This window comes from Melozone crissalis, unplaced genomic scaffold (genome assembly GCF_028551555.1).
Source record: "Melozone crissalis strain CALT ecotype California unplaced genomic scaffold, PUWL_Pcris_2 ptg000009l_1, whole genome shotgun sequence".
Lineage (NCBI taxonomy): Eukaryota > Metazoa > Chordata > Aves > Passeriformes > Passerellidae > Melozone > Melozone crissalis.
Window position 1 is genome coordinate 5392270 of NW_026535787.1, and position 11455 is coordinate 5403724.

Below are 11455 nucleotides of genomic sequence, written 5' to 3' on the forward strand. Positions count from 1 at the left end.
GACAAGCCCTTTTTTGCCTGCCTACCAGCGAGTCCACACTCCTCTTTTCTTCTTTTGAATTTTCCCCAACTTAAATTGAATGCAAATAAGCCAGGTGTGGTCCCCAGAGCAGTAATCTGCAGATAGTCCCCACCGAGTTCCCATAGCAACTTGCACAGCTGGCCACGAGAAAGAGGTTGTATCTGCTTCATATTGGCTACAGAGTTTAAACACTCAGCAAGTGAAACACCAATTACTGCATCTTGTAAAGGAAACATCTACTAAAAAGCACATCCATTTTTTCTTGATTAACACAGGAAAATAAACCTCTGGGTATGTTCCTAGTCCAGCAATTGCTCAGCATGTAAAGTGAATATTTGTTATTTAGAAGAGGCGAAGCCTGTGAGGGAAATGGCTTCTCTTTTCTGCTGCAAGGAGCTGAAGTTTAAGAAACACTACAGCATTTGGAAAATGCCTGTCATTCTGTACCTTGCCATCAAGAAAAAACATAGCTGGAAGAGAAAAGTCAGAAACTAAAATCCTTTTGGACAAGTTATAAGACTTTCACAAGACAGTACCTCTCTGACAAGTGCTTTGTAATATTTCAAATTTTTACTGTACTCTTTCTGTATCAGCTTTCTAAGTCTCAGTGTAGAAGTCCAAAGTTACTGTGCCTGACAAACAGCTGTTCACTCCATACAAAACCTGCCCTTTGTTGCTCACCTACAAACACAGATCCCTCCTTCTATTAATTCCATGCCTTTCTGCATCCTGCATGCACAGCTCTCTGCTTTAGCCTGCAGCTCTTCACCCCAGCCCTCTCACTGTTTCCATGCCATTTCTCACCAAATCCAGCTGGCTGAAGAACCAGGGAGAAGGCATGGGGCTGGTTTGGAACCAGGGAGGACTGACTGGCCACATGTCAAGCAGAAAAGCCATACAGAGAAGGACCAGGCTTTCCCTGCCTTTCCTTTGGCACAGCCACAAGCAAGAAATCTCTCCTCTCCTCAGACTGAGGGTTCAGGTAAGAACAAGGCTTAGGGGAAAGCATGGGCCCAAGTACCCCTGCTAATATCCTTTGGGAAGCAGGAATATAGCAGCCAAGACACTGCCCACCCTCTCCCACCCCCAATTACAAATCCAAGACTTTTTGGGGCAGAGGATGTTACTAAACACAAAGTAACCTCAACAGATTTTTCTCTGCCATGAATCTGCCCTAACATCCCACTGAAGCCCTGCAAACTTTGAGGAACCAGCTTGCAGCAAGGAGTCCTACAGTCTAAGCATACAATAAAGAACATTCTTTTCTATTTTGCCTTTATCTTCTTCTGCAGCACCACTTTAATGTCCCCTACCTCTTGCACAACAAGAATCCATGAACTGTAAGCTTCTCTTCCCCCTCCATGGGACTTCACTGACTTCTGCCATATCCCCCTTAGCTCTGTCTCCTAGGATGGTAACAGTCTACACAGTTGTCCATTAAAAGCGTGAATGGATACCATAAAATAATTCCTAATACTGCTTTTCTACATATTTTTTTAATGTCTAAGGAGAAGAGCTGCATGGTCTAGTACCTAAGAGAAAGAAGCACTAATGGATTGTGGCACAATGCTATTTTTTCTTATATTTGCACTCTGATCTTTTCTCGTTAAGTCCTAGCATTTGATCGGATTTGTGACTACTTGTTGAGCATGAAAAATTGTAACATAAAAGATCTCATACATGAAGCATTAGTGATCTCTATATTAACTGTACATAAACTCAGGACCTTATCTCTTGTTCAACAAGAACTCGGTATCATTGAAACATCTGTTCAATTTGGTTAAAATTGAACAACTTTTTGAGGGAGAGTGGAAAGGAAAAGCCAGAAAGACATAACACAAACCTCTCTTTCCTTTGGAAATCTGGTTAAGTAAAAATAAGAACATGATGCTTATCAGTCCCCAAAAGAGCAGGAGGTTGATAAGGAACAGCCTCAGTATCAGTCTCTCCTGTTTGTGCTGACTTTACCACGTGTCTGTCCTTGTACCTGGCATAATCATCTCTCAGTGATCTCTACTTTTCCAGGAGGGCATGGCAAGCTAACCCAGGAATATTCAGCCTGTAACTTCACAAGAGGCCACCATGATGCCAGTTGTCCCATATGAGAATGTACATTTATCTAGGAAAGGGGAAATATAAACAACCAGGAGCAGTTCAATGTGCATATTGGACATTTAGCTATAAATTTTATTCCTCCGTAACATTTACAAGACACTGCATACCTGTGAGCTCTTCCCATTATCCCACCTGTGGGAACTAACTTGAATCCATCACTAACTTGAAAGCTGCTCATTTGCTTAAGTACTTTTGCTTTTCTTCTCTACCTTTTCTGCCTCCCAGATTTCTTTTCTTTTTCTAATCAGCAGCGCTTCAAAGAAACAGCTGAGCTGGTGGCATTAAAATGACCAGGGAAACACACAAAGCTTTAGCAGAGCACAACCACTGAGCAAGAGAAACATGCCATTTAGTGTTAAAAATGATGACTGTAAGCCCACTCAGCTGGGGGAAAAAGAAAAAATCACAATTTATTAGAAGGAAGAAAAAAATAGTATACCCCTATTCACCTGGCATAGTTTGCACTTTAAGAACCACACCATATTAACATTGACAGTCCACTGCATATTAATAAAAGCCAAAGAGTTAAAAACTGAAGGCACTCAGTCTGTATTGCAAGTCAGTAAAATTGCACATTTTACAGGAAGAAACAAAAGGGGAATAAAAAACTGGCAGAGCCTGGAACCTGAGAGGCTGAAAAATGGAGAGATTTTATACTGAAAATGAACATGCAATTTTCAAAGAATTAGCAGTAATACCAGCTAATACTGGTATAACAAATAAATATTTAATGTCAGGTGTTAAGGAGGAGACACTCTAAATGCAAATTTACCCAAGCACACACACACATGCTCTCAGCTCTCACTCATATGTATCTCTTACACCAACTGAGGTAAGTTTTGTACATCTCAAAAATACAGAATATTTCAGTACATATTGATTCTGTCCTCTACAGCTCTCATCTCTGCTGTGGTTCCTTTCATGATATTTGTTGCATGCTAAGGACAAACCTGCACTGAAACTGCCCACATGCAACTCCAATGTCATTTGATCAACTCTAACCCTACACATGGTTCTTGCTATGAGCAGCTGAAATAGGGGGTGGAGGGGAAGGGAGGAGGTCATAGGGAGCAGTGAAGGTTTTGCCTTCTGATGAGATCTGGAGACAAACACAACATTTCTGTAATAAAAGGAGGCCATTGAGCACCTCCTGTGTAACTTCAGCCTCAACTTCCAGGTGATGGATGGGATTAAGAACAGTCTCATTAACACACTCTAATAGACAGAGCTATAAACCATTTTCTTAGCTGCAGTGTTAACTGGCAGTTCATTTTTTATTAGGCATGCCCTAGGACTGAAATCACCGGCATCAGTTTCCAGTAACTGCATCTTTCTGTGCACCTTGGGCTGGTTAAAGAGGCTCCCTTAACCATAAGACCCCTTACACTCAGTGAGCAAGTCACTGTTCACCAGGTCCAACTTGGTGTAACCAAAAATTCTGAATTTTGAATTCTGAATTTTAATTTCAGTTTGACAGGCTTTTCACATTCTGAATCCATCACATCTCTGGCTCTGATAGCAACTCTCCTGATGTTACAAATTTCCTAGCAGCACCATAAGGTTGGACTCAACCACATTAGTAACTCAGATATTGTGTTATCACAGGTATTGCCTCACTCCAAAAGCCATTTCCTGACTCTAATTCATCTCAACTCATTTTTAGAGTGCACGTGCTTCAGAGCACAAGCTCCTCCACCAAAAGTGAAACCTACATCTTTTTTTGCTAGGTGTTTGGCAGACACTTTATTTAGCTGAATTAAAATTCATGGGTAAGTTCCCAGAACAAAATTAGACCCCTTTGGGGTGCAGCAGTCATGGACCTGATAGCAGCAAACACCAATATTTGGGTTATTGGTATTTGGGTCCAATGAAAACTTCACCACTAAAGCTTCCATACTTCTTCTACACTGGCAGATACAGAAAGCACTTGCTGAAGAAAAAGACACAGCCAGTAGATTTTGACTTTCCATTAACAACTGTATTGAAATTTTTCAGTTGTCCTGTCCTTAATCCTTTTAGTACGTGTTACTATTGATTTTGTATCACTTTAATTTGGTAATCAATGAAGTAAGCCATTCTAAATCAGATACATTATAAAAGAGTGCATTTTATCAATACAATTACAAAACAGAGCTTTAATCTTAACAAGAACTGAAAAGGCTTACAGCAAATTCATCTGAAAAGACTTTCTCTCCTGCCCCAGAAAATTGTATGAATTGACATTAGATTATTTTTATTGACCAAAAATTGTCTATCAGCAAATAAAATTATCTTGTTACTCAAGCGAGTGCAACTGACCTCCAGCTTTTAAAATAAAACTGCCCCGTTTTTGACATTATTGACTCACTCATTTTTCCACCCTCTCTCTACAGCTTCCTTGGTCACTTAGGATTTACCAACACCAACAAACACATAAAATCAACAAATTAGAGAGGTTTCTTTCCAGTCAGTCTAAACTACTAAATGCAAGCTGCCTTGTCTCGCACAGTTTAGAAATCCAACTCCTACAGTCTCCCCAGCATTCCTCTTCCTCCCCATTCACACTTACTTTGAGAATGGCATTTTCTCCCCATTTTTAGGAAACACTTCAGGCCACTCAAAAGCAGGTGAGCAGGTGGTGATCTGTGTAAGAACAGAGGTCCTCACCCTTCTGCACATTTCAGAAAGTGTCCAAGGACTACAACTCCACAGGCTGCTCAGTCAGCCTAACAATTGTCTCTCACCAAGGAGGGGAGTGGAAATTCCATTATTTCCTCTGTTTTGGGGGCTTGCTGTGGCTTTTTGGCACCATTGTATCAGGCCAGAGAGGTGTCCAAGTACTGCACAAACTGATAAATGGGGAGAGGTGCTGCTGTGGTGGCTCACTTTGGCTCATGAAGTCCTATCTGCAGACACATTCATCCTACATCATGCAATCACAGCAGGTGTTGTATGCAAATTTTGAAATAAAGGCATTCACTGGTAATACTTGAGCTTTATCAGCTTGCAAAACACCATCAGGAAAAACAGATCAGGGCATTCCAAACAGTTCCCTGTGTACTTGTATTTCATTAGCTGGAGAAAGGTAATTCCACATGACTACATCAGCCAGTGCTTCCCAAGCCTTGCCACTGCCTCTGCTCCTTATTTGCTGACCAGGACAGGACCATTGGGGAGGGAAAAAACCAGACTGCTGTGTCAGAAGGAGAGTACAGAGGGCAAAGTGACAAGGCTGGAGCTGGAATCCTCCTCAGCCAGCAGGAAGACATTGAAGGCCAGACCTCCATGTGGACTCCTCTTTGCCTCATCAGGAGGGGGGAGCCATATAAGGTATTTATTATGATTATTCTTAAATTATTTTTTTTTTTAGTATCTAAAAATCTATAGCATCCTTCTAAACAGCAGAGCATGGACAGCTACTTGTCTATCAAGCAGCTTTTGCTGATGGAGAGGAGATACCCAGTAGCAGAGGTACAATTTTAAATAAGTCATCTGAGTTTATTCTTTCATTTCCCTCATTTTTGTATTAAAATACCAGCCATCAATACTTGTCCATCCACCATGAGCTGTTCTTTCAGAGACTGGCTGCAAGAGTCAACAGGCAGACTACAACATCAGAAAGTCTCTTTAAACAGCATTCCTCATAATTCCTCTTTCACTTTTTACTTCACTATGCAAGTTTGAAATCCTTCAGTATTACTTCAGTTGACAATAATCTACCCTATGTGTGCAATGAGTCATCAGTTTGCCTATTAAATTAACAATCAAATTAATGATTTATTTATTAGGGGCTTTGTCCTGCTGATTACAGAAACATATGTATCACACTATAAAGGCCCTTGCTATTGCTGCTGAGATCACCTTATTTGGTTTGAGCACCAATTTTTACTAATAATTTTTTTTTCAATTATCACACTTGAAATCAGACATACATTCAGTTCTCAATCATGTGCCCACTATTTTAGCTGCATTTTTAAACCTCCCCAGCACCAATTTGATGTTCCACATGCTCCTCACTTACAAATTTCACCACACACCCCTACTGCCAATAATCCCCTTTGGTGATTTGTCAGGTTTCTGGTTACACTTTGATGGTGGCAGACCCTGGCCTTTCTCCAGAGACTCTCTCTCCTGGAAAGACATCTCGTGCACAAGTCAATTTAAACTTTGCTTCCCTAAGGAGTCTTTCCAACTATTTCTATTCAAATCAACAGATAGCATCTGTTTAAATGGTCATAAGAATTGTTGCAAAGAGATGAACTGCTGAACCTAAAACTTGCCTTGACTAATATGAGGTACAAGAAACCTCACAGTGGACACCCATGGAATAGCCCACTTACCAGAGAAGTTTCTTCCTAATCCCCTTTGGTTAGCACTTTATTTGTTCCCTGTTGTATAATGGTTTTTCAATTCTTTACAAAGGCTTTACAAAGCTTTCATTTAGCCTAGCATAATGTACTGTAAATGAATAATCCCTTTTCTTTCCTGATCCTGTTAATCTTTTGGCCTCCGTTACATCTCACAGCAGTGAGATGCAAATGTTAATTATGCAAGAAGTAGAAGATCTGTATTTTGATTTCCATCTGTCCAATGCAAGTCCAGCACAAGACACAGATAACTGAGTGCTTTCCTATCACCATGGGAACATGATTGCCAGGAACATACCAAGAACGTCTCATATTGACTCCCAGAAGCCCCAGTCAAGTACCTTCTATCCATAAGAGCCTCCTTTATCTCCTTTGTTGATTCATATTTTTCACAAATCCCTGGTTATTCTCACTGTAACTCAATCTTTCTCAGGGCTGCAGAAACATTGTCTTACTGACACAACATCTACCTCTTGTTTGTATCATGTATGCCAATTATCCCATCTACAAAACACATGTAGATGTAGAAATAGTTGAAACATTTTATTAATGTGAAAGTGAAAGCAACCAAAGTTGACAAAGTTGTAGGGCAACCCCCTTTTCTCCTGGCCATCCCTCCCATGGGGTCACACCAGCACTCAACTCACCCCATGGCTGGCATGATTAGCCCACAGAACTGGGCATCAGAAAATTAACCCTTCTGAAAAACAGTTCTGGCAGCTCAGCTCCCAGCCTGGATGCCTGCAAAATCAGACAAGCCCAGCACAGCAAATGCCACTGAGGTTGGTACCAAGCAGAATCAGTCTAGTTTGGTTTGAATTGTTTAAACCACAACCTCACAATATTTTTAGATTTTATAACAAAGCCAATCTTAGGACTGTCCAGCACTGAAAAAGAAAAGCTTCATTTTCTTTCCATCCCCCAATCACAACAAGTTGGCTCTCCCTCTTCCCTCACACTCCATCCCTGGTGCTCACCTAACCAGAGGGGGAGACCATTTTAGCTGGCAGTCCAGAAGAAAACCAACTTAATAAAAAACTAACAGAAATTTTGCTTCCTTTCAAGTTAAATCAGCCATGTGTGGTAGCCAAAGATTGGAAACAGGGCAGAGGCTGAATCATGAAGGAGTGGGAAAGGAAGGAGAAGTGCCCTGTCCTTCCACTGGCAGGAAACTTTAAAAGGTTTGTCACAGCTTCAGCATGAGTGTGAAGAGCCAGGGACAGCAATGTGATGGCTCAGCACTGCTGGAAGGAGGCCACACTCCACACTTGAATTTCCACCTTTTTTGGCTCTGCTGGGCTGGCTTTGTCACCACACCCCTCCAGAAGGGTATTTACCTTGTCAGAACAGCAGAAGACTTTGCAAAGGAAGAGGAGCAAAGACAAGACAATGAAGCTGAAGGTAAGGAGCCAGGGCAGTCCCATTTCAGCTTCAGAGTGCTGCTAAATTGGCTTAGCCAAGCTTGGAACCATGACTGAAGTACAGACAGTTCTGTTTCAGACAGAGATGCATTGTTATACTGTAAGGTGCCTAAAAAAAGAGTTGTAATCAGATATACCCATAGAGGAGCCACTCAAGTCACCATCATTACTGCTCTTCTCCAGTACATTAGCCATTGTAACAAATTAGCTTTCCCCTTAAACAAAACACTCAGCAGTGACCTCCCAAAAGTCTTACACTGCCAAATACATTTGCACCTTTATGTTCTGAGCTTCCTTCAAATCCAAAGCAAAGTGTAAAATGCAATGCATGAGGCATTGTCAAGAGAAACCTACTGAAGATGTAGGCACAGAATTGGGACATGGTTTAGTCAACAGTGACTCAAGACATCCAATGCAATTCTCATCTCTTAGAATGACTAGTTAGATTTTGTTCAATAGTTCATAGTTAAGCATGTTAAAAATTAGTTGATAGGCTGCTCTGAATGAAAAATAACACGGCTGAGCTCTCTCAACTCTCTTAGCAGCAACAGAGAATGAAAAGATACCCATAAACCCTTCATTTTTTCCAGGGGCTTCCGATACTTGCCCTGGTAATGAAGAACAAAACAGAGCACACCATACCATATTCTGGACTGAATTAGTATCTGGTATGTGTAATAGTCTAATAGAGGAAGTTCCCAGAAAAAAAGCTGGCATAGTACTGCTCAATTTAAGTTTTCCTTACTATCTCAATCTATTTAGACACTACCTTCTTTCTCAGAACAGAAACTTCCAAGAAAACATAGCAAATTTATACTGTTTTCATATTTCAGTTAAAAGTTAGCCAAAACTTTTTTCCTCTAGAAGCAACACAAGATATAAATGTTATTAGAACACAGATAGTGGAAATGAAAATCACTGGGCATCAAAACTACTCAAGGTTCTTTCCTAAATTGTTTGCATCTTGCAATGGTTGTATTTTGGAAATTTTTTAACCAGATTATTAAAGCAAGAGTTTGCCCCTTTTGGTAGATACATCAGAGACTCAACCCACAAAAAACTGTTCTGCACAGTCATTTCCAGAAAAGCTAAAAATCTGTTTTACCTCAGAACCAGAATTCACGTGGCAGTGAATCTGCCTTTTTGGCAAGCACGTCCTCTGAACCCAATTCTGTGTCTGCCCTGTTCCAGCCCTACCCTACACCCTCAGTTTCACCAGCACAATCATTTGTGCAGTGTCCCACAAACACAATCAAAGAATTGATACAGATTAAAAGGAACTGTACAGCTCACCATACAAAATACTTGTCTACCTTAAGGGCATTTTATATATACATATATATATATATAGGATAGATTAAAGATGGGTGTCTCTGATGTACTGAACTTCTGCAATAAGCATGTTTATAAAGATCTCTGCATTAATTTTCTAACAATTGAGGCATCTCATGTTCTTACTGAATTCTTTCCTTTCATGTGAATGGTGGCAGTTTCCTGTACCTGACAATTTACTGGGGAATCCCTAAGAAACCACTCTCCTTGAGACTTCCATGCCCCTGAAAAATGTAACCAACTGGACAGTGGATGCAAAAAAATGACAAGAAATGGAATTAACAGTCAGCATAACCTAATAATCTCAATGTTCTTTGAAAAACAGGATTAAACATCCCCCTGCCCAAAAACTCCTGCCACCCTTTGAGGTTTAATAAAGCTCAGAGACATTTTGTATAAAAATCTAATTTAGAGCTTGTAAACAGGTTAACAAACAACAAAAGTATATTACCAAAGAACGAAAATACAACCTTTTGTCAGTACATCATCTTTTTCCCTGCCACCTAGAAAGTATGTAAAGGTGGATTTAATCTCCTCTTAAATACCTCTTTCTGTTCTCTTCCATTCTGTAGCACGCTGTGTTTATTTCCTAGCCTCTCACCCTTAACTTGAGGGACAGGCTATTCTCTTAAATCCACCTTATTAGCTTCACAAATGCACAGTACACCAAGGTCAAGGTAGAAGGCAAAAAATCCTAGGGCTCAAAGCAGGTACAAAGAGTGGAAATGCTTGAAATAAGGACTGAAACAGTACATGCTCTAGGAGGGCATGCCTCAAAGAGCCAGATTCACACAAAGGAGAAAAGAAAATGTTGCGCTCCAATTTAATCAAAATCCACTGGACACAACAGCTGACTCTGCAGCCCTGGTGACCTGAAGAGTAATTTTATTACTTATACGGAAATATCCATTTTCAACTTCCAACTGCTGCTCGTCTCTACTTCCCCAGCTTGCCCATGAAGAGGAGAAAATTCACACAAGCAGCATTTTTACAGGTTCCTCCTCAAGGAACACTCTGAAATAGAATAAGGGACTTCCCTCCCTTTATTTGGAACTATACTATTTTAAAACAGCACATGCTGAAATGCAAAAGACTTATTTTAACTTTAAATCAGCACTGGCACTAGGACCTTCTATGCACATAAGACAAGCTCAAAACATCTGAAAAAACAATACTGGAAACTTCAGCACACATATTTTCTTAAAATCCAGATTTTGGTACAGTTTACATAAATTTATAGCAGGCGTGGAGTAGGCAAAGCTGTCCCAGTAATGCTTTAAGTACCTGCTGAACAATTGTGTTCAGTTGTGTTCCATTTTCACCACAAAAAATACAGTTGTTATCTCTGAGAGCAGACATTACACCGCACATTTTACACACAGATAGATGTTAAAAAACATTTCTGTTATTTTAATAGCATTTTGCCATTTCTATACTTTTAACTTGTGTCTTTAGTCGTGGCTTCCCTAGGAAGAAAAACAAGAACATGAATGTGATGCTCTTTTCTTGTGTAACTCCTAAAGAGGTTCTGCTACCTGCAAGTCCCATTAACTTTCCTCAGCCACTGCCCAGTAAAGCTGTTCAGCAGCAAGGGCACCTCACTGGTGCCAAAGCAACACAAACACTGCATAATACACATTTGCTTTGCATTTGGAAAATCGTTTGCCATGACACAAGTTTGATTCTTGTAATACAAAGAACTTCAGTTTTACAGCTATGAATGGCATAAATCACTATGCCCTTGATTTCTTAAAAATTAAACATGAAAAGTAAAGTGAATATTTAAAGCTCTTCCTTCTAAACAAAAATATTGCAACAGAAAACAATTGAATAACTCATACAGCAAAAACACAGCCACATTTTCTCCATGAAACAAAAGAGAACTGAGTACCCCCGCCTTCACTAGATTAATTATTTCTCTACACTTGCCTTGTGCAAACTCCAGCTTGCTTTGAACCCAAGACCTTTATGGCTCAAGTCCCAGGAGATGCTGAGAAGGTGCTCTCAGTGGAGCAAACTTTTCCAGAGAAATCACATTCTGATTCGAGAGAATTCATTTCTTTTGGCCTTTGGGGGAACACTGCAGGTCCCATGTATTTGTTCAAGTCTTTACCTAGCAGGAGCAGAATCCCTTCCAGGCTTTGTCAGGTTCATGCTGATCTTGCAACATCTGGCTGTGTACAGCCACACTGTTCACATATTTTTAATTCTGTACAAGCA